At 32.8% G+C, this 24,465-nt stretch overlaps 2 long non-coding RNA genes across 2 annotated transcripts; one reads left to right on the top strand and one right to left on the bottom strand.

Moving 5' to 3' along the window:
- Positions 1–6,312: 6,312 nt before the first annotated feature.
- Positions 6,313–15,554, bottom strand: LOC129976282 (uncharacterized). Its single transcript, XR_008785115.1, has 3 exons — positions 15,423–15,554; positions 11,429–11,595; positions 6,313–8,155 (listed from the first exon to the last, which is right to left on the bottom strand). It is a non-coding gene; the product is annotated as an uncharacterized LOC129976282 (long non-coding RNA).
- A 2,338-nt stretch (positions 15,555–17,892) lies between these two features.
- LOC129976139 (uncharacterized) lies at positions 17,893–24,113 on the top strand. The gene is made up of 3 exons (XR_008785090.1): positions 17,893–18,015; positions 19,882–20,054; positions 21,499–24,113. It is a non-coding gene; the product is annotated as an uncharacterized LOC129976139 (long non-coding RNA).
- Positions 24,114–24,465: the final 352 nt, after the last annotated feature.

A 24,465-nucleotide genomic window follows, 5' to 3' on the forward strand; every position in this document is an offset into this window, starting at 1 on the left:
GAAGCATCCAATTGAATATTTCTGTACAGTTAAGAAACAATAGTAATGCAGCAACCATTGTGTGAACAGCATCTCATCACCTGAATAGCCATTTTAGAATTATGCAACATTTTCAGGGCAAAAGTAAGGGAAAGATCTCTAAGTGCGCGTTCTATGGCCACATTTTACGAAAATACATACAATTCACTAATCCAAAGTTACATTTATAATTGTATGCCTCAAAAGCAAGTGCAGTTCCCATCTTTGTTTTTGTAAAGAGTTGAATTCATTCTGTTCCTGCAGATTTGCACGTTTAAGGCAAATGATTTAAGTTTTGAAGACGAGTTGTTTAAATGAGATTAGCAAGCTCTAAAAATTGACAAATTCGCATAAGAAATATGGTGTAATGCGATTGCTGTATAATAATTGTGCAGAAAATTTTAAAAGTTGCGATTTAAAAAATTCCGAGATATATAGTTCGCATCATTTCTATTTAATTCAGTGATGATTAGAATTAAAATAAGTTTCTTCAATTGAACAAATACGAATCAGCTTCGAATAGAATTGTACACAATATATTTAATATTAGACGGCTGAGGCTTAAAATGTTTCGGATTAGAAATCAATTCAGTTATATTTGAATAAAATCCATTTTATTAACTAAAGAAATATTTAGTGGGGAGTCTACCGGTTCTTACATCAAGTCATTCATTGATCAAATAGGATTTAATATTTATACAATCCAATATAAAGTGGATACCAAAACACATTGCGCTGACATATTCAAATGCTTACAAACGCGACTGAATAAAAACACTAAAGTGAATGTTTTACCTGTTAACATTCAGACGCAAATAGAAATTGTTAAGGAAATAAAGCCTCGCATAGTTGCAGAAATTCTAATAGGCAAATAAAATCGGCGTCCTAAGCAATTATTTTCGCAAACTTATCTACAAACTTGTATAAGATTCAAGAATAAAAGGCAATTGCTCATCAGTTGGCCCTCTTAATGACCCTAATGCGAATTTTCCATTTTGCTTCTTAGAAACTCTAGTAATCATTTAAAAAATTCATAACATGAAAATTTTTCGTACGAAAGCCACTTTCCAGCAACCCTGATATGTGCCAACAGAGAGGTTCAACGCTTTGGATCTTAAAAAACCGATTCATAAAAATTTATCCAACAACTAGTTCACGAAATGCATAAACATATACTACAAAGCTTTGACGCATTTTAATCTATACGAGACTGGGATCAACTGAATAACCGAAGAGCTTGCTCAATTCCGAATACCGGAACATTGGCTACATGAATTATAGCAATACGTTTCTTTGAGGACAACTAAAAATTGACAAAGGATATTGAACAAATAAGATGTCGAAACTGCGAGGAATCGAGTTTATTAATTGTTATATTTACAGCATTTCAAGCAAGGAATGCATATATCAATTCATTGGTCACACTATTATGCACATGAAAAAGGTTAAAACATTCGAAAAGATTACACTCTACAAAAATTCACAGAAGTTGAACGTTTAAATTGAAAATCAATTACGAGAATTTCCATTGTTAAATACAAAGTTAGACGTATACAGCCAAAAACATAACCAGATATTATATTAAAGCTTAAAAACTATAAGCACAGTATAGATAAGATGATAACAGCTACAGGTCTTTTTATTTAACAGGTAAAAATTCATAAGCAAACATTTTTCGTACAACAAGCCATAGTCACAATTAGAATGAACGAAATTGCGAGTCTTCGCAAGACGCATTTAAAGCTGTTGGTATGGTTGATTGAAATTTTACTTTAACAAGCAAATCTGTAAATTTGTGAAATGATCAATACAGTGAATTTTCTTAATGAGCATAAAGTACAAGTTTCCTGCATTCGTAATGATTGCACACTCAGAAAATACAAATCGTTTAAGAACCAAATTCTTGATAGTAGATTAAATTTATGAAAATCAACATTATCAGAAAAAGCAAAGTAGCATTTAAAATTTACTTAAATAAGCAAAAGACAATTTAAATTATGCTAAAATTCATACATTTCAGTTTAATCTTCAGACTCGTTTAAAGCAAATTGCATCACATTAATAGTAACCTTAAAGACAATGTTTGGAAATATTTAATCAAACTTCAAACTAAGCTGTATTGTATTATATAGACCTTAGTTATTATAAGAGGCTGGAGGGTGTATTTTGTAAATTAAAATCTTCACCTATTGTTTCAGTTTAGAGAATGCCAAAGTTCTTACCGAGAGGCGAAAGATTTCGGTTACGAAATTCTGAATTACTACAGGCGCTGTTGCCTTTGCAAGAGAAAAAAAATTATATTTTTAAATATTTACATTGACAATTCGAGGCAAATGGATTTTTTAATGTTAATATCGGGACCCTACGTTTTGCTCGATTAATTAGTTAAATTGAACCAAAAGTTACCTTACTTTGAAAGGATTAATTTAAATTGCAGTAGTGTATTGAAGAGCAGTTTGGCTAAGTGCTGAAAGCAGAATATTAGAAAAATCCTATTCTGGCAAAAACAAAATTTTAATTTCTTTCATAGACGCAGTTTTCACATTTAGATTTCATCGAAAAGTCCTGTTAAAAGAAACCAAGTGCATTTCGGAATGCCACCCTTAATGACTGCAGTTGGGAAATTCTACCACCAATAAGACAAAGTTAATTAAAACAGATTTGTTCCTTTCTATCATAACCGAGAAAACTTCATTTACTGTAATTTAAATGAAGTTAAGGAGAAATGTTAAAAATTTTTAAAACCTGGAAATTCCCACAGGAAAACCGCCTTATACAATTTCTATAAAGAGAGTGATCGCATGAACAATGCCATTCAAGCCAATGGCTTGGAAAGCGCTTCCGCGTTTAAAATTCTTATTAGAATCTAAATACAAAATACTAGCGGAGCAGATTTAGTTTTTATCGCAAATTTGAATTGAGGAACAATAATGTATTGTCAAATATACTAGATCATTTTATTCTCGAAATGCAAGAATTAGCTTATCATTCTAGACTTCTGTTACCGCATTCGTCCTATCAAAATTTAGTTTCTTCCAAATTTTATGCTTGCTTAATCATAAGTTTCAAGTTCCCAAACATTTCAACTTCGATGCTGATCAGGCATCGAATTCAAAATGTCAGCAGGAATTCAGATGACTGCAAATAACCGGCTAGCACAGCTACTGGCAGTCTTCACTAATTAAAATTCTTAAGAAGGCAACTAACGAATTTAAATCCCAAACCAATATTAGAACAAGTTGTAGCATTTTAAAGTTATAATTATAACATTATTAAATTATAGCATCCTCTCTAAATATAGAATTAATGAGTTTCTCTCATTTATATGCAAACTTGAGCATTAAGTCAAAAATTAACAATATTGACCGCTTCCAAATCTCATCGCCTTGGTAATTTACATTCAAAAATCGCCCAAAAGCCTAATACTGCAGTTCAATAGTTTTTCTAGATATTTGAACAATCATTTTGCATTTGAGATCAAAATGGGAAAGAAAAGGATATTTACCAAGTGGATCGAGTTTTCTTTCAAAGCCTAATTTGAAGAATATTCTATAACCGAGGTTGTCAAACTTAACCCAACTTAAGCTAGAAAATTACTTCGAATTTTAAACTTTATTTTGATTAAAATTTGAATACTTAAGGCTATAGTACACATTAGCTATTACGTAAATAGTCAATCATTAGACTTTGTTAAAAATCCAAACCAATTTAAAGAATTGGCTAGTTTCATAAAATCTGCTAGTTTAGATGAAAATATGCCTAGCCAGAAATATTAAGCCTTACTTTCGATAAGATATCTAGTTGAAAATTAGAGCTAACGGTGCTAATTGAGATGAAAGTGTTAGGCAAGTTAAAAGTTTTCGCAAATATCAACCAGGCAAATTCTGTTCAACACTAATTATAGCTCTTGCTAGAAATTTAAACTTGGACATCACCTAAAATTATGGTGTACGATAAACTCAACTCTTCGTTTCATCTTGAATTCCTTTCTTGCAATATTCCAATCTCATTGAAAGAATTCAGAATTCTTGTACTATTTGATAAGTTTTACATTTCAAAACTGGATATATTTTACAGGTAAACTTTTATTTGTTTCTACTGAAATGACCGAATTCAATTTTGTTTGGTTTTGATCACGATGTTGGCCAAGCATCACGATCAAAACTCTTCATTCGTTTGCTGAAGCAGAAGGTGGACCGTTAACTTGCCGGCGAAGTTGCGGTCCGCCTTCAGTTGAATTCCGTTAGGTTCATCTTATGCTCGAATGCTTATTATAATAATCATTCAATAGAAAAATTACATCCTATATTGGAACCTCGGAATTTATCGCTAAATTTACGATGTTCACAAGAGTAATTGAACATAACAGACTTGCCTGGTTGAGACCTTCCAGATTAATATAAATAGATTTTCTAGTCTAAAATTCTTGAATATTACAGGATCAGTTTCTTCAGGATAGCTTGAGTCAAAACATTAAACTACAATCTCCAAATAAGTAGTTAAAGTAGAGATTTAGATCATTAAACAACTTTAAAATATATTGCAATTTCCTATTGCACTAATATTGGCATACTCCAAGTAAAAGCCTTTCATTAAGATTAAAAATATTTAAGTTTCAGGGTTCTTTGTGTATCTTATAAAATTCGATACCAAATTTGGGATTAATCGATGCTGTTGGCGTTATTTTCTTCAACGATTTCGACAGTATTATGGTTGGCTAACCACTGTTTTTTTTTTTTATTACATTGGAAGACTGAACTGAAATCATTTTAATTGGACTAATTGAGATGCTACTTAATTTCTAACGATATTTAAACGTCACCAGAATTTAATAAAACTCAACTAGCCCTTACAAAATATTGCATATTCTATCATTTAAAGTCGTTTGTTATGCAATTGGCATGGAATATTAAAAACATTGAGAAAAATGGAGCCGACAGCTTTAAGATTTAAAAATATTACTTCGGCATGAAAAACCTAAAGGTTTAAAATTTAGAAACCAATTATAAATCTAGTTCGTACTTGCGAATTAATTTTGAAGTGATTTGAAACTTGCTAATCTCTTGAAAAATATAGTGTAATATTTAATTTTAGTATTTGCGATTAAATTTTAAATACTATCGGCATACACCATCCAGCCTGGAGACGGATATACTTAGTATCAATACACAATTAAAATTTAATACAGAGAAAGTTACAAGTCAAAAATAAGAAAATGTTGACTACTTATGTAATTTAAAGCCTTCCATCCAACACTCGTAAAAATCTAGTGCCATGAATTCGCATTTCAGACAATGCGTAACAATTTCAACATATGATAGAACAGTCAGTAGTAATTGCACGATTAAAATCGTACAAGTCTACAAGAATAAAAGTCTTAAAACGGTTAGGGAACTTCAAGGCTGGGCCTAGTTAATATGTAGTCTAAATTTATTAAAGATAATACTAGGGTTAAGGATATTGGCTCGCAAGTCACCGATATAAACACGATAAAAGAGCAATTTATTGTGTTCACAATAAATTTCTTGAAGATAATCATTTAAAAAAGTTCAGAAAAACAGCCGTTTAATTTTATTGAAACATTAAACGAAAGCAATCAAAATTTCAGATTTGAATGAAATGGACAATTTAAAAAAGCGATTTCAGCTTAAAATTTATTTATTACAACAGAGTACGTTACAGAATGGGTTATTTTAGGGAAGCCCTCTAAAATTCAAGCTTAAGTTTTCTATTGATGGAATTGTTTCATTCTAAACGATATATTCATCTAAACATAAGAATTATGTTAATCTTTGTAGAAAAACATTCATATTTTATACAACATGCTGCGATTAAATACTTTGAAAGTTAGAAGAGTGGTTCCAAATTAGGGCAACCCTGCTTACCATCGCTATTTTATCTAATGTTCTATTCAGTTTAAAGGAATTTGAAGTAACTGAAGCTAGCTGATAAACATTGGTGTGACAACAGCAAATTTGTAATGTTGGAATCTAAATTAAATTCAAGACTAAGGAGAGAGCCACATTTAAACGTACTGCTAAGAACGCACCATTTATCTACAGAAAGCACCAGAAAAATAATGAAGTGGGAAATTTTGAAACTTTGATTTTAACATTTTACTTTTACGTTTCCTTAAACCATTATATAACTTTTAAAAAGGCAACCGAATTTGAATTTATAAAATTATATAGAATCAAATATTTGTTGAATGATTCGACATCCGAAACCTAAATTTGAATCCAGTGAAAAGGCCGCGAAACTATATGTCAGTATGTATTTGAATTTTTGGTTGAAAGGTAATTAAATGTTATTCATTTAACTGTTCACTACTACAGAAAACCATTTCACGAATAACAGTCGGCCAGTAACGTTTTCTTCACAGTTAATATTGCTATTCATAAAGCCTGACAACGCAAATTAACGTTCAAGACTTCAGATCTACTAGCAACTCTAATCTCCGATTCAATTTGTGATCGCTGCCAATATTTTAAGTACAAATCCCTATAAACTCACTTGGACACTTGAAATTTTAGTCACTTGAAGCAAATGAAATGCCCCCTTCCCAATCCAAAGTGATCGCTACACTCGCTTTTCAAAATTGCCTACTGACCTAATTCGTCATTAACACGTTAATGACCGATTCCCTGGGGACCGATACTTTCCGTTTAGACAGCCGGTCCCAAACAGCCTAGACGGAAAGTAAACAGGGACCAGTATTTAACGTGTTAACCTCCATCTCCAAGCCCCATCCGATTTCAACCATCTGGAATAAACCAGTTAAATGCAATTTCTACTTTTGACATTAGCATCGACCCCAATCCTTTATATCCCTACCGAATTCGATTAATTCTATTGTTCCCGATCAAAATCCTACATTTCAAGTTTCTTTATTACAGTTTTATTCGAGGAATTAAGGATACTCATTCGGTTTATTTTAGTCTTTATTAGACAGCCGAGCTAAGCCACGATTGTTAATGGGCTAATATTCCCGACAGAAATCAAGATATTAAAAATTTTAATTTGAAGACTTCGATTTAAGAATACTTTGTACCGACTTTTGTATGCACACTCGTTTTAAAGGTGCTTTCCATTTTTAATGGCTTGAGGAATTTTCATTAACAATAAAGATCAGACTTCATAAACGTTTGATTAGAAACATTACAAACTTTGTTTACTTAAACTTCATCTTATCGGTAAGATCTGCTGGAGATGTCAATAGGGTAAATATTTCCAATACATGTTAAACCTAGGACAGATCAAGGCGTGATTGGGTTGATTTAAAAGAGATCGGAATTTCTAGATTTACATTTGGTACTGAATATTTGAGAGGCTTGGTAAAGAAAGAAGGAAAATGCTAATGTTGATTGAAGTAATTTAAAGAGCTTTGTATGTAGAGACCAACTAGCCTATTAGATGATTTTACCTACAAAATTTCAGCGTTGTACCAAACCGAACGAATTAGAGCCAAACTGATAGCATATCGAGCTAGTCTTAAATCTTCACTCGCTTTAATATTTATACTGACGGAATGACCAACCTGACCGCCGAATTATATGTAAAGTATACTAATAATCATACTGTTACACTTGGAGGATTGATATACCGCTCGTAGATTGGCATTTATTATTTGCAGGTGAAAATGCCCATTTTAACAGTCGAAAAACAGGGAAGGAGAGTTTATGTCAGTATTTACCGTCATAGAAGTCTTATTGTCCGTTTCCTTCAATCAAATTCAAAATAAGTTAAAATTTCCGATTAATTTATCAATTCAAATTAGCCAAGAATTTTAAAATTGATTCACCTTGAAGTTCCCTTGTTTGATATAGAATTATTTATCATAAGTTAAAGCTAATTTTAAATCGAACATAACAAGAGGCACTTTTATAGATAGGAGTCAGTTTACCAAGAACTTGAGATTTCATGTATATAGGTTCATCTACATCAAGGCACTACAATTAAGCAAAATACTGTGCCATTTACAAAGTCAAATAATACAAGTTACTTCAATATCCGACACTACCTTCCAGCAAGCAGTTTGGTTTCCAGAGCATTGAAGTTTCCTTGAGGTTAAATTTGGAGATTAACTTACACAAGGCTGAACATCCAGATTTTCAAGCTGAAGTCGATATCAGGAGTCCTGAAAAAAAAAAGATATGGTTCATGAATATGAATGAGCGTACCGAAGTTTCAGACAAGTCATACACAGCAATGTCATAAATTAAAGCAAACAATTCAAATTCCTTAAAATATGATCCGATTACAGAAAGTAAGTGGTAAATCGTCGACTGAAAACGTAATATTTATATGAAGGACTAAGCATTGGCGTATTTATTTTTGCATCTTTATCATTTTGATTTCAACATTGCTTTTGATTTACAATTTGCCCTTGCTTTACCGAAAAAAATTAGCGATTTTTAAGGATCTAAGTTAATGATTAATCTAAGATTTTGACCAAGATAATGACCAAGATTTTTTTCACTAACTAAGTTAAAAAGAATTTATCCTTTGGAAAGTTATTGCATTCAGCCAATAGTTGTAAAAAAATTTAAATTGCAATAGTATGTAAAGCAGCTGAATTTTATAGACAATATTTGTTTCAAATTGCATAGATAACGGACGCTTGAAGTTCGTTAATTGTTAATACATTCTTTGTACGTTTCAATTCCGATCCGGAGAGGCGAAACATTTCAGTTAGCCCGGATTTCTTTCTGCAAAAACAGAAACCAAAGGCTTCCATCTTGAAAGTTGCCACTATTTGATTTACTCATCTCTAAATTAATGCATGAAAATTTTTCAATTACAAAAAATTATTTTACGAGATGTGTTATTAGGTTAATTGTAGATTAAGCAAAGGAAAGAATGCTGGAGGAGAGTTAATGATCGGGAGTAGTGCATTTCAGCAAATGCAGGAATGAAGCGTTTATTATAAATTAGTTTTCTAAAAAGGATCGATTCGGTGCTTATACTTTCAACATATTTTTTGCATAACAAATTATTCAATTCCTAATTGCAATACAAAATTGCACCTCGCTGAAATCGTACGCCAATGATGAATACTGAAACCAACTTTGTTTCTTTCAACTTCATAAGAGTAATGAAATTTTGGTCATCCTTATACTGAATCTCGTATTTGCTTCTAGTTTTAGTTCCTTTTAACCCCTCATTAAGAGGAATGTTGGTGAATTTCCTTAACAATATATTAAAAAATGAGATTTCTCTACTTCAAACTGCCTATGATAAAAGGTTGGTTAATTATCCACGAGAAGATAATTATATTGCGGCATATAGATACACTTTCATGAATTAAAAGTCTCGAATCCTTTTGCTAGAATACGGAATATTTCCAATCTATCAAGTTCCACAGTATGACATTTTAGTAATAAACTCTTGGACAGTCATGAAAAGTGGAATAGCTCTAGCTTTGTGCAGAAACGATAATAAATAACAAAATTGTCGATAGAAGTGGCTTAAGGGATTGTTGAGTTAACTATGCGAATTCAGTTGATCGGATTAATTTAAATTGTCCATTACGGAAATGGATATTTAATAATTTGATACAGTAGGTCGTCATGCGTGTCAACTTTTGTTTCAAAATTGAGAGTTCAAGGTGTTCCGAATTTCGTTTGTTGAAAACTCCTAAACAACCGACCGACCGATGATCGTATTTTAAGTTACTTGTTAATAGAAATTAGCACTTCTAGCGGTTTTTATCATGGGAATTTCGGAGGAATAAACACAAATCAGAATTATCGTTGATACGATTATTTTCCTCAAAATATTTAAATATTGAAGTATTTACTTTTAAAATCAAATCATTTAGATTTTTTTTAATTGATCCCATCTTAAGAAATTACATGAATCTAGGTTTTTATGAAATGCATTGTTCAACTCATTTTCCCACGAAACAGTCACTGATTTGAGAAATGAAAGCTTCGCAAAGATATTTTAAGCCAGTGCAATTATCAGCTTTTATTAAAGAGGCTGTACTTTTCTAGGGGAGACTTAGTTGGATTGAAGATTTATTTAGTTTACTACTGTAAGTTGCAGCAAGAATGACTGAGTGATGGACATTGTTATGCAACGGCTACTGCAATCAAGATAAAAACAAATAAATTGAAACAAGCACATTATCTTACTACTATCTCAAACTAGAAGTTTGAAAGCAATGTTTATTCAAAAATGAAATTACAAAAAGGAGATTTTACAACTACGGGGGAATCATTAAGGATATTTTGAAAATATTCTCGCCTAATTAAAGAAATTTATGAACGAGTACATAGTATTAAGTAAACGATGTTCTAATTCATTATTTTATTGTTAATTTACTAAACGTTAAGAAATGGTACGAATTTTTTCGGTTATCTACTTGCAGACGATAGCCGGTAAAGAGCAAAAATTCCAACAGCCAATGTGTTCTGCGATTTAATTTTATGTTATCAAAGTGGGAAAACTTTATAGCAGAACTAAATAAAATCGTTTGATTTGAAAATTTAATGTTTAACGGCCATTATAATATTGCAGCTGTGCTTCGTAAAAGGTAGATCCAGTAACAAAGTTAATACACGGTCCCTCAAAAAGTGAGCGTTGCAAATCCACTGTGAGAAATTTACAATTTGTGAATATTTCGAAAACTGGGGCATGAGCACAACTTTTTGGTTTCCGGCTTCTCAGCATGCAAGCTTTGCTCTTATTTAAAAGTTTTGCTATGTTACAATTCATTTTTTCTCGAATTATTCTTCACATATTTAAAAATAATAAATTGGTGTTCCTAATTTAATTAGTTTCTTATTGCATGACTGAAATAAGATTTACGTTAGAGGAGTGAAAAATTTTACACATAAATTTACGAGTTATCGCCAAAAGTTCACAAGATTCATTTAGCATTGGAAGCTTCATTTTTTAAAATCCTATGGCTCTAAAAATGCATCAGAATTCCATAAAATTGGATTGGTTAATTTTATCACAAATCGATTCAATAAAGAAATTGATAGCCGGAATGTTGAAAGTGTCGAAATAGTTAACGAACTTGGTCAGTTACAATTATAGTCGATAAAAATGACTTGTCACTCGAGTCATTTTTATCGACTATAATCGTGAAGGATGCAATAATAAACAAAGTTAAAGGTGCACCAATTTCATAGACGACTGTACAGATTGAAATAAAGGGATTCTTTAATCCTTCGAATAGCCCCATTCATTTAGAAGAACTGTACAGCTTTTAATGCTTTTGGTATACATGTCATAGTCTAGTGTTAATCGTACTTTAATATGTGTAAATATTTCGGATAGAAAGTTGAATGGTTGCCTCTCCAAGTACTTAAATTCTTTTCAGGATATGCAAGATATTTCAAATTTTAATTTCCTGAATTCTGAGGTATTCAATTTAACAAAATTATGATTAATTTCTTACCTTGGGAGCAAATCCACTTAATTTCGTCTTATAGATTAGAAATTCATCGCCTCCTTCCATTTCTTCATAAGTGAGCTGCCTAGGCAATACTCATTCAGGAATTGCGTGTACAATGGTAGGTTACAGGCACTCTTCATCAATATAAGCAAGCCATTTATTCGAAGTTTCTGTAAAAGGAGAAGTAAAGACTACATGTCAGCAATTTCTACTTAAATATTACACTAGAATTTCTTATTTTATTTTGGGTATGATTCAAGTCATCGAAATTGTGTTTGTAGACAAAGTTAAGATATTTTCAATAAAAACGGATAGCAACATTGAATTCACTTCTCGAAGACATAAAATAAACTTATGTTCAATAGTTATCTTAACAAATTTACAGGGCTCAAAACACGATGGAAATTTCATCTACGTCTTATAACAACCTGCTACGTCTTATAACAACCTGCTACGTCTTATAACAACCTGCTACGTCTTATAACAACCTGCTACGTCTTATAACAACCTGCTACGTCTTATAACAACCTGCTACGTCTTATAACAACCTGCTACGTCTTATAACAACCTGCTACGTCTTATAACAACCTGCTACGTCTTATAACAACCTGCTACGTCTTATAACAACCTGCTACGTCTTATAACAACCTGCTACGTCTTATAACAACCTGCTACGTCTTATAACAACCTGCTACGTCTTATAACAACCTGCTACGTCTTATAACAACCTGCTACGTCTTATAACAACCTGCTACGTCTTATAACAACCTGCTACGTCTTATAACAACCTGCTACGTCTTATAACAACCTGCTACGTCTTATAACAACCTGCTACGTCTTATAACAACCTGCTACGTCTTATAACAACCTGCTACGTCTTATAACAACCTGCTACGTCTTATAACAACCTGCTACGTCTTATAACAACCTGCTACGTCTTATAACAACCTGCTACGTCTTATAACAACCTGCTACGTCTTATAACAACCTGCTACGTCTTATAACAACCTGCTACGTCTTATAACAACCTGCTACGTCTTATAACAACCTGCTACGTCTTATAACAACCTGCTACGTCTTATAACAACCTGCTACGTCTTATAACAACCTGCTACGTCTTATAACAACCTGCTACGTCTTATAACAACCTGCTACGTCTTATAACAACCTGCTACGTCTTATAACAACCTGCTACGTCTTATAACAACCTGCTACGTCTTATAACAACCTGCTACGTCTTATAACAACCTGCTACGTCTTATAACAACCTGCTACGTCTTATAACAACCTGCTACGTCTTATAACAACCTGCTACGTCTTATAACAACCTGCTACGTCTTATAACAACCTGCTACGTCTTATAACAACCTGCTACGTCTTATAACAACCTGCTACGTCTTATAACAACCTGCTACGTCTTATAACAACCTGCTACGTCTTATAACAACCTGCTACGTCTTATAACAACCTGCTACGTCTTATAACAACCTGCTACGTCTTATAACAACCTGCTACGTCTTATAACAACCTGCTACGTCTTATAACAACCTGCTACGTCTTATAACAACCTGCTACGTCTTATAACAACCTGCTACGTCTTATAACAACCTGCTACGTCTTATAACAACCTGCTACGTCTTATAACAACCTGCTACGTCTTATAACAACCTGCTACGTCTTATAACAACCTGCTACGTCTTATAACAACCTGCTACGTCTTATAACAACCTGCTACGTCTTATAACAACCTGCTACGTCTTATAACAACCTGCTACGTCTTATAACAACCTGCTACGTCTTATAACAACCTGCTACGTCTTATAACAACCTGCTACGTCTTATAACAACCTGCTACGTCTTATAACAACCTGCTACGTCTTATAACAACCTGCTACGTCTTATAACAACCTGCTACGTCTTATAACAACCTGCTACGTCTTATAACAACCTGCTACGTCTTATAACAACCTGCTACGTCTTATAACAACCTGCTACGTCTTATAACAACCTGCTACGTCTTATAACAACCTGCTACGTCTTATAACAACCTGCTACGTCTTATAACAACCTGCTACGTCTTATAACAACCTGCTACGTCTTATAACAACCTGCTACGTCTTATAACAACCTGCTACGTCTTATAACAACCTGCTACGTCTTATAACAACCTGCTACGTCTTATAACAACCTGCTACGTCTTATAACAACCTGCTACGTCTTATAACAACCTGCTACGTCTTATAACAACCTGCTACGTCTTATAACAACCTGCTACGTCTTATAACAACCTGCTACGTCTTATAACAACCTGCTACGTCTTATAACAACCTGCTACGTCTTATAACAACCTGCTACGTCTTATAACAACCTGCTACGTCTTATAACAACCTGCTACGTCTTATAACAACCTGCTACGTCTTATAACAACCTGCTACGTCTTATAACAACCTGCTACGTCTTATAACAACCTGCTACGTCTTATAACAACCTGCTACGTCTTATAACAACCTGCTACGTCTTATAACAACCTGCTACGTCTTATAACAACCTGCTACGTCTTATAACAACCTGCTACGTCTTATAACAACCTGCTACGTCTTATAACAACCTGCTACGTCTTATAACAACCTGCTACGTCTTATAACAACCTGCTACGTCTTATAACAACCTGCTACGTCTTATAACAACCTGCTACGTCTTATAACAACCTGCTACGTCTTATAACAACCTGCTACGTCTTATAACAACCTGCTACGTCTTATAACAACCTGCTACGTCTTATAACAACCTGCTACGTCTTATAACAACCTGCTACGTCTTATAACAACCTGCTACGTCTTATAACAACCTGCTACGTCTTATAACAACCTGCTACGTCTTATAACAACCTGCTACGTCTTATAACAACCTGCTACGTCTTATAACAACCTGCTACGTCTTATAACAACCTGCTACGTCTTATAACAACCTGCTACGTCTTATAACAACCTGCTACGTCTTATAACAACCTGCTACGTCTTATAACAACCTGCTACGTCTTATAACAACCTGCTACGTCTTATAACAACCTGCTACGTCTTATAACAACCTGCTACGTCTTATAACAACCTGCTACGTCTTATAACAACCTGCTACGTCTTATAACAACCTGCTACGTCTTATAACAACCTGCTACGTCTTATAACAACCTGCTACGTCTTATAACAACCTGCTACGTCTTATAACAACCTGCTACGTCTTATAACAACCTGCTACGTCTTATAACAACCTGCTACGTCTTATAACAACCTGCTACGCAGAGGAACGAGATTGAATTTTATTAATGTTCCTTTCGTACCTACTTTACCATCGATTCCGGCAACTGTTGTAGTAAGCATGAAAAGCACTAGTTCCAGTTGCAGATACCTTTGCAATGCACATCTTCAACAGATGCATCTACTTGCAGTTCATGGCTTAAATGAATAGGGTACAATTTATAGCCCATCTGAAAGACTTTAAATATTTTAAGACAAATTACCAAATCCGATTTTTATTCATTACGAGAGCGGTTAGAATTTTTGAAAGCCCTCGCAAAATGCAGTAAGCGGGATGATTAATTTCTTAACCGACACCACGAATGAAACTTATGGATTTATCTTCACTCATTGAAAAAACGAGCTGCGAGGTTTCCGAATCAACGTTGCTACACAATCGGATTATTCGCTTAGTGTCTTAACACATTGCAACATGAACACACATTCAGGAGTTCATCCTCCCCGTACATGCATTATTAGTTGATTACAACCAAGAAATTTCCACTTCATAAATAGAAGTAATTTTTCAAAGCAGTGTCTTCCACCAAGTGTCGTACATCTTGTTAATATTAAGGTACTACAACAATCATACAAACATTTGAAAGCGTAAAACGATAAGTACAGAAGAAAAGTTTAAAAACTCATAAAATAAGTCTTCAAATTCAAAATCCGTTACAATTAAAACATTTTATGAAGTAGCTTACCAATAGACTAAGGTTATTTGAGATTCTGGGCACAAGATGATAGATGCACGTGCATAGCATACTTTAACAAAAAGTAAGTCAACCAGCTTCATATGAAACAAACTATAACCTCGCTACATATCGCAAAACAACAGACAGTAAAACCATAAAAGGTGAAAAAGGCACCCGATTAGACCCTTTTAAATTGTTCTTAATATAATCTAACCAATAAAAATAGTTCTGACCGTTTAATCTTACTGAGTTCATTTGCATAAATTTAATTTCTTTTTATTCGTTTTGGCGTCACTATGGCATGGTGATTGGCGACATGTTTTGATAATAGAAGATCGCTGATTCAAGATACGATTTTACTGACAATCTATGATGTATACTAAACTTACAAAAACAAACTATTTTGTCATTTCTTCATTTCAGCATACTTAAAAAAATCGAGGTCCGTTCCAAATTTGTTCTTGGATATAGATTTCAGCAATGGGTTCAAATAATTCCATAACTTTGGATTTTATTTTGGATACTGAAAGTATTCTTCATAAGGGAATAGTTATCAAACTGTTTTAAAATAAGTAGTAAATCTATTATTCCATATAGTTGTTCGTTTTCAGCGATTTCAAATTGTGTGTTTTCCTAAAACACTGATAATATATAGTAAGTCTTATTAATTCATTGCATGAAGGTCAGTAATTTTTTTGAAATCAGGCTGTAATGGTCCAGTGTTACTCCTTTCATTTCTTAATTTTTTGTTTATGTATATTAAGATATTGGTCATTCGTATCTTTTTTCTTAAATAAAATAGAGTATCAGTCAGAATTAAAATACTTATGATAGCGTTTGTGCTAAAACGTGAAAGAGATTCGAATAAAAACACACACCTTAACATAGAACTAACATAAAAATAAGTTGTAAATAATAAATTCAGGGATTCCTAAAATAGTATCGAATGATTACATAGAGATTATGCCAAGATTTTACAGTTGATATACTGTCACAGAATATTTTTGCTTCTGGCCTCCATTCCATTTTCTAAATGTGATGGCATTTGAAATAATCTCTTAAACATAATGAAGAATACGATTAATTAAGATTAATAATTTAATTATCTGTAATTTTTTTATTGCATCGACTTTTTTTTGTTTCTCTAATATGTTTCTCATCTTTAATTTCGTCTCAAATCATTTCTGTGACGTTTTAATTAGAATTTTTGCAATTGTGAAGACCTAAATTTAGAATTTCATCTTTGAAGAAATTTTCGAAATTTTTAAAGCAATCATTACTCCTGATATAAATGTAAATGCATAGAACTCTCATACCAAAGTTTGCGGGTTCGATACCATGCCTTGGCACAAAAACTTTCGCATCATATGATTACATATTATTCATAATATCGAATTAATACCTGTTTGCTATTTGGTGTTCTTAGCGGAATTAATTTCAGAACTCAATCCCAATACATGGGAAGTGACGGCTTCCTGATAAGTTCTCGGAACCAAGTTATTGGGATTCCTCGTTCGATAATTAATTCTAATCGCGCAAGAGGGCTGGTCATGCCCGCTCCAAATCTGCCGGGAAGAATAATGTGGTACACAAATATGGAGAAAGGGCGTCAGCTCAGATGCTCTCTTCGTCAATTAATCGTGGTTCAAAATTACGAGATCTATTCCATAAAACTAAATTTGCTTTATGAAATAGGACGATAATGCAGCTAAACCAAACTAAACTCAATCTCTGAGTCAAAATCATTCGACAAATCCGTTTGCACATAGCCAAAAATCTCAGAACCAAAAGATAACCACCGTCACTACAAGTGACAAAGCCAATAACTGCATACTAACTTTCTGTAACAAACTTTCATGCAATTAATTACTAAGACTCAATCATCAATGTTTTACAAAAACACAATTTGGAATCTCTAAAAATTACAACTATATGGAAGATTAGATTTACATCCTATTATTAAGCTGTTTGAAAAATATTAGAAAGTTAAATCAGTTCCGTTAGATAAATATCCCCTTAAGAAGAATTATGTCCAGTAGCCAAAATCAAATCTAAAGTTATAGAATTATTTGAACCCATTATTCCAATCGGTGCTTATGAACAAATTTAGAACGGATCTCGATTTTTTAAAGCACACACAAATGATGAAATGATACAACAGCAGTTACAATTACACGCCTTATCATCGTGAGGATATGTGATTCTTGATGCCAACTTTATCATTCATAATAACTGGCATCAGATCAGCATACAGAATTGACCATCAGTAAAATCGTACTTTTGAATCAGCGCTCATGTGTTATCAAAACGCTGCACCAATCATCATGCCATCGAGGCGTTAAAACGAATAGAAAGAAATTAATTTTATGCAAATGAACTCAATAAGACTGGTTGGTTAGAACCATTTTTATTGGTCAGCTAATATTCAAAATAGCTTAAAAGAGTGTAATTGGCGATGGTTTTCATCTTTTATAACTTTCCGAATGTCATGGTTGATGAATCATGAGTTTTTTGCTAGTCTGGTTGCCTTGTGTTATAAATACGCTGTGCACGTGTTCCTATTATCTTGATACCTGATGGTGAAATGCTTTCACATTTATTGGTAAGTAATTTAAAAAAAACGTGAATTCTCTAGTTTTTTCATCTGAATATTATTTTATGAACCTTCAAATTTTTGACATGCGAGCATATGTTTGCTTTCACCTGTTTGTTATAGGCGCTGTAGCTCTCAAATAAGTATCTGATTAATGTCCTCATAATGATCAGATTAGTGCTTATTTTCACACTTCGTTCAAATATGATATGCCTCTTTGTTTCTGAATTTAGGACCGAACTGAAATGTAAACTCAAGCGATGAGTTCTTAAAAAAGCATAGCGTTAAATTTAAAGGTTCGAAGAGACAGTTATCGAATTTCTTTTGAGCAGTTTCGTTGACATAGAATAGCAAATCTACCATATTAAACTGTCATTCTCGGTTTCTCTGTATATGCGTAAATTTGTCATCTGACGAGTTATTGCTTCGCTGGAAATGCAAATTCCTATTAATACTGAAATACAAACATTAAAAAGAGAACAGCCTCGGTACAACTGATTTCTACTCGACAATTTTAAACTTGCTGGTTTTCAGTTAAATTTGAATTCGAACACTTAAGCTACCGGCATGAAATTTGTATCCCTTCTCAAATGCAGCATAAAAAAATCAAATGTTGCATGTAAATTACCTTTATACGAACAACGTAACTCAACACTGTCGTACTGAAAAAGCTATCGCAAGCAATCGGGATGAAGCGGTAAAGATAAGATGCTACTTTTACGGAAGGGCTTTACGGAAAGCTTTATTCCTATTGCTACTTTTACGGAAGGGCCGTCTTTTTAATGTAGAAGTGCTATGGACTCAGCCTGCTTTAATGTCTGAAATAAGCAAGCAACTGCACCTTAGAGTATGTTTACTCTAATTTATGAAAATAATAAGTCAAACGTTAGAGTCAGGGTCAGGTTATAAGTCAAGAGGCAGGGTCATACCTTATTTATTATGGTTTTATGAGAGATTTTATACTGACTTCGATTGTCCTAAATATTATCGAGGATGCCTTGATTTAAAAGTTGACTTGCATATGCAAGATGAATATTATCTTTATTAACCCTCTTTGCTGGTCTTAACTAACCAGCAAAGAATATAGTGACGTCAACCTGTATTTGAGCCTTTTTTGTAAATTTTCCGGTTTAACATTCTGATCAGTACTTGACTTCAAATTTAAATATCCCATACTTGTAAGAATTAAATGCCATTGGGGAAAAATTATACCTGTGAACTCAATACGATTTATTGGACCAATTTGGAACTAAGAAATGGAAGCCAAGACGCGCAAGAGAATCGGATTCTGTAGCAGTACCGATTCGTGAACTTCCCACAGAAAGTTTCAATGAGTGAAGTTTAATTTCACAGGAAATATTCAATGGAAAATAATATGCTAAATACATCATTATCCGAGGACTCTCAAATTCTCGCCGTTGTTATTAATTTTCATTCAAATTCTTGGAAAGAGTTTCAGATGGGTTTTATTTATAGGTTTATGGTTAAGTAGATGAATCTGTTAAAGGTGCGTTGTAAAAGTATCTGAAACTATAGTCATTCACAAAGATGCACAACTGAAGTGACTGGAATCGATTATATAAATTAGTTGCGAAACGAATATTAAAACCTAATCCTGTTGCTATGCATATTAGATTTCTGAAGTATAACTTGGTAGATAAATTTCTATAGCATCTTTCCCTCAATAGATATATCGGCAACTGAATAAATTTAAGGGTTTATTTTATTGCTTCGAGAAGTGAATTATTTGATGTTATCCGTTTATATATATATCTTAAATTTATCAACTTGCAAATTGTTGACTTAATTAGAATGATTCTAAAACAATCAATTCGAGTTAAACAATAATAGAAATTCCTATTGCTACTTTTACAGAAACTTCGAATAAATGGCTTCAGGCTGCTTCTCTAAATGGATGAAGAGTGCTTGCAACTTGCCATTCTACATGAAATTCCTGGCCGAGTATTGCCTACGCAGCCCATTTATGAAAAAAACGCTAGTGTTCCTGCAATGTCTATCAGACGAAATTATGTGGATTTCCTGCCAAGGTAAGAAATTAAAGGCTTTATCTTAAATTGAAAGCTGAATGTATCGGAATACGGGAAGTTTAAAATTTTTAAAATATCTTGCACGTTCTGAAAAGAATTTACGTGCTTCTACAAGTCAGTTATTCAACTGAGGCGATTTGAAAAAGGATTAGTGCAAGATAGTAAAACATTTATATTGAAATCTTAAAAAAAAACACTGCAGTAGAAGTTTATTATAGTATTTTCTCGAATTGCGTGTCAATGGAGATGTCAATTAATTAGGAGATGTTTGTTGGGATATAGAAACTGATTAACCAAGTTAGCATGGTAATTAACTATTTCGACATTTTTCTATTTCGACTAACTTTTTTACCGAATCAATTAGTCGTAATTAAATTAATCTCAATTTTATGGAATTTTGAGATGACGCTTCTAGTGTTAAATGAATCTTAACTTTCGGTGATATCTCGGAAACTAAATTTCTGAAATTTTACTCGTGTAAATTATTTCATTTTATAATCAGGAAATTAAATTCCTAAATAACAAACTTAATATTCAAAAACAAGATAAATGTGTGTGTGGGGGGGGGTGAAGCTGTTATACTAAAATGTCCGAATACAAAAAGTTGTGCTTATACTCCAAATAGTTTCCGAAATATTCACAAATTGTCAATCTCGGTTAATTTGAAGCTCGCTTTTTGGGGCCATATATTAAATTTATTTGCATCTATAGATCTACTTCCTTCAAAGCGGAAGCTTTAGTGATCACTATAATACTGCTGTTAAACTTTTTCAGAAGTTTTTAATTAAAAATTCATTCTTTAAAAATTTTCCTATTGATACAATATAAAATTCAATTGGATGATAGATATGTTGGTATATTTAATTTTTGCTTTTTACAAGGCTTATTACAAAGTTTCACCTCTCCTAATTGGAATTGAAACGAGCAAAAAATGTACTACACCATTAACGTACGCTTGAATTTCGTTATCACCGGAATTTAAATATTGTCTAATTCAAAGGCAGCTGTTTCACACACTATCGCAGTGCAGACTCTTTTCACTAACTTCATTTAGCTAATAACTTCCAGAAGGATAATTCTTAATTTCGTTAGGCTTATCACAATGAACAGTAATACGTTCTCTTCTGTTAAATTTTAAGAACTATCGCTACCTTCCATAAGGCAAGGAGAGAATTGTAAATCCAAAGCAACGTTGAATTCAAAATACTAAAGAACACGACTTCGTCCTTAATATAAATATTGAGAAATGTCAGTCTTAATTTATGATCTACCATTTGCTCTAGAACATTCCTTCTAGTATCGTAACCAATTTTTCTGTACACTCATTGATTTTAAGGAACTTGAATTTATCTTGTTTGCTTTAATTTGACTTCTCTATGTATGATTTGTTAACTTTGTGAGCACTTAAAGCTTCGGTATTTTCATGAAACGAATCTTTTTTTAGGACACCCAGTATCAACTTGAGTCTGAAGATATGGATGGTTATCCTTGTTTACAATCTTCGAATTTTGCCTCTAGATTCTTCAATGTTCTGAAACCCAGATTGCTTGCTGGATAGTAGTGCCGGATATTGAAGTAACTTCTATGACTTTGTAAATGGCACAGTATTTTGCTTAATTGTAGTGCCTTAATGTAGATTAACCTATATATATGCAATTTCAAGTTCTTGGTAAACCGACTCCTATCTATGAAAGTGCCTCATGTTGTATTAAATTTAAATTTAAATTAGCTTTAACTTAACTGATAGTAAATAATTCTATATCAAATAAGGGAACTTCAAGGTGAAACGATTTCAAAATTCTTGAGATTTTAATTTTAATTGATAAATTAATCAGAATTTTAACACTTTATTTTGAATTTGATTGAAGGAAACGGACAATAAGACACTTCTATGCGAGTGATGGCAAATACTGACATCAACCCTCCTTCCCTGTTTTCCGACTCTATTAAAATATGTATTGCAACCTGTAAATAAGTCAATCTCGTACGAGCTATACATCACGCCTCCAAGTGTAACATTACGATTACTTGTATACTTGACATGCAATTCAGCGGTCAGAGTAGCGGACATTCCGACAGTATTAAATATTAAAGCGAGTCAAGATTTAAGACTCGCTCGATATGTTGTCAACTTGACTTTAATTCGTTCGGTTTGGTACAACACTGAAATTTTGTATATAAAATCATCTGATAGACTTGTTCCTGTCTCTACATAGAAAGCTCTTTAAATGATTTAAATCAACATCAGAATTTTTCCCATTCTTCCTTTACCGAGCCGCTCTCAAATATTCAGTATATCTAGAAATTTCGATCGGTTTTAAATCAATCGAATCAAACCTTGATCTGTCCTAGGTTTAAAATTTATTAAATATTTACCTGATGAATGTTTCCAGCAGCTTTTGCCAATAAGATGAAAGGTTTAACTAAATAAGGCTTGTAATGTTTCATGTAATCAGTCTTTTATAAAGTCTAATCTTTACTGCTAATAAGAATTCCTCAAACCATTAAAAATGGAAAGCACCCTTAAAACGAGTTTGCGTACAAAAGTCAGTACAAACGTATTCTTAAATCGAAAAGTCTTCAAATTTATTAATTTTTAATATTTTTTCTGGCAGGAATACCAGCCCATAGTGTATCATAGTTTAGCTCGGCTGTCTAATAAAGACTAAAATGAACCAAATGAGTATCCTTAATTCCTCAAATAAACTATAATAAAGCACACTTAAAATGTAATATTTGATCGGGAACATTAAAATCAATCGAATTTGGTTAGAATATAAATGACTGGTCGATTCCAATATCAAAAGTAGAAATTGCATTTAGCTGGTTTATTGCAGATGGGTGAAATCAGATGGGGTTTGGAGACGGAGGTTAACACGTTAAATGCTGGTCCCTGTTTACTTTCCGTCTAGGCTGTTTGGGACCGACGGTCTAAGCGGAAAGTATCGGTCCCCAGGGAACCGGTCATTAACGTGTTAATGACGAATTGGGTTAGTAGGCAATTTTTAAAAGCAAATTCTAGCGATCACTTTGAATTGGGAAGTGGGCATTTAATTTATCTCAACACTAAAATTTCAAATGTCCAGTTGTGTTTATAGAGGATTTGAACCAGCAAAATGCAATTCCTACTTGAAATATTGGTAGCGATCACAAATTGAATCGGAGATTCGAGTTGCTAATAGATTTCAAGTCTTGAAGGTTCTAAGCATTTGTGAATAGTAACATTATTTGAAGGGAACGTTAATGGCTGACTTCGTTATTCGTGAATGTTTTTCTGTACTAGTGAACAATTAAATTATTTAAATGAATGACTTTCACGATTACCTTTCATAAAAATTACAATACTTATTGACGTATCGTTTCGCCGCCTTTTGGCACTAATCGAATTTATATTTCGGATGATGAATCATTCAACAAATATTTGACGATATATTCATTTACAAAAATTGTTCGTCGGTTGCCTTTCAAAAGTTATATAATGATGGTTTGAGGAAATTTAAAAATAAAATGTTAAAATCTGTCTCTAAATCTTCCAAATCTATCTTCCCTGGAGCCTCCTGTAGATAAACGACGCATTCTTAGCAGTACTCTTAAATGGGCCTCTCTCCTTAATCTTCAATTTAATTTGGATTCCAGCATTACAAAATTTTCAACTGTCGCATCAATATTTATGATCTAGTTTCAGTTACTTCAGATAATTCCTTTAAACTGAATAAAGTATTATATGAAATAGCGATGGTAAGCAGGATTGCCTTAATTTGCTACCACTCTTCTAACTTTTATTGTGTCCGGCTTCTAATCAAAGTATATTATCGCTGCATATTGTATAAAATGTTTTGCTAGAACGATTAACGTAATCATTGTTGGATGAAGATATCCCTTGGAATGAAACAAAATTGCTTAAATAGAAACAATTTCTTAAAATAACCCATTCCGTACCCTACTCGGTTGTAACAGATCCATTTAAAGCCAAAATCGCTTTTTTAAAATTGTCCGTTTCATTCGAATCTAAAATTTTGTTTGCTTTCATTTAATTTGTTTCAATAATATTAACTGCTGTTTTTCTGATATCAACGCTTTGTTACACGGATTATTTTTAAGAAATTTTGTCAACTCAATAAATTGCTCTTTTATCGCGTGTTTATATGTCGACTACTTGCGAGCCAATATCCTTAATCCTAGTATTTTTTTCTTTTATAAATTTAGAGTGCATATTTAACAAGCTACAACCTTTAAGTTCCCTATCCGTTTTCTCTTGTTCTTATAGACTTGTAAGATTTTAATCGTGCAGCTACTGACTATTCTATCGTATCTTGAAATTGTTACGCATTGTCTGAAATGCGAATTCATGGCACTAGATTTTTACGAATGTGTTAAATAGAATGCTTTAAATCGTATAAAAGTCAAATTT

The sequence above is a fragment of the Argiope bruennichi genome, chromosome 7, assembly GCF_947563725.1.
Source record: "Argiope bruennichi chromosome 7, qqArgBrue1.1, whole genome shotgun sequence".
Taxonomy (NCBI): domain Eukaryota; kingdom Metazoa; phylum Arthropoda; class Arachnida; order Araneae; family Araneidae; genus Argiope; species Argiope bruennichi.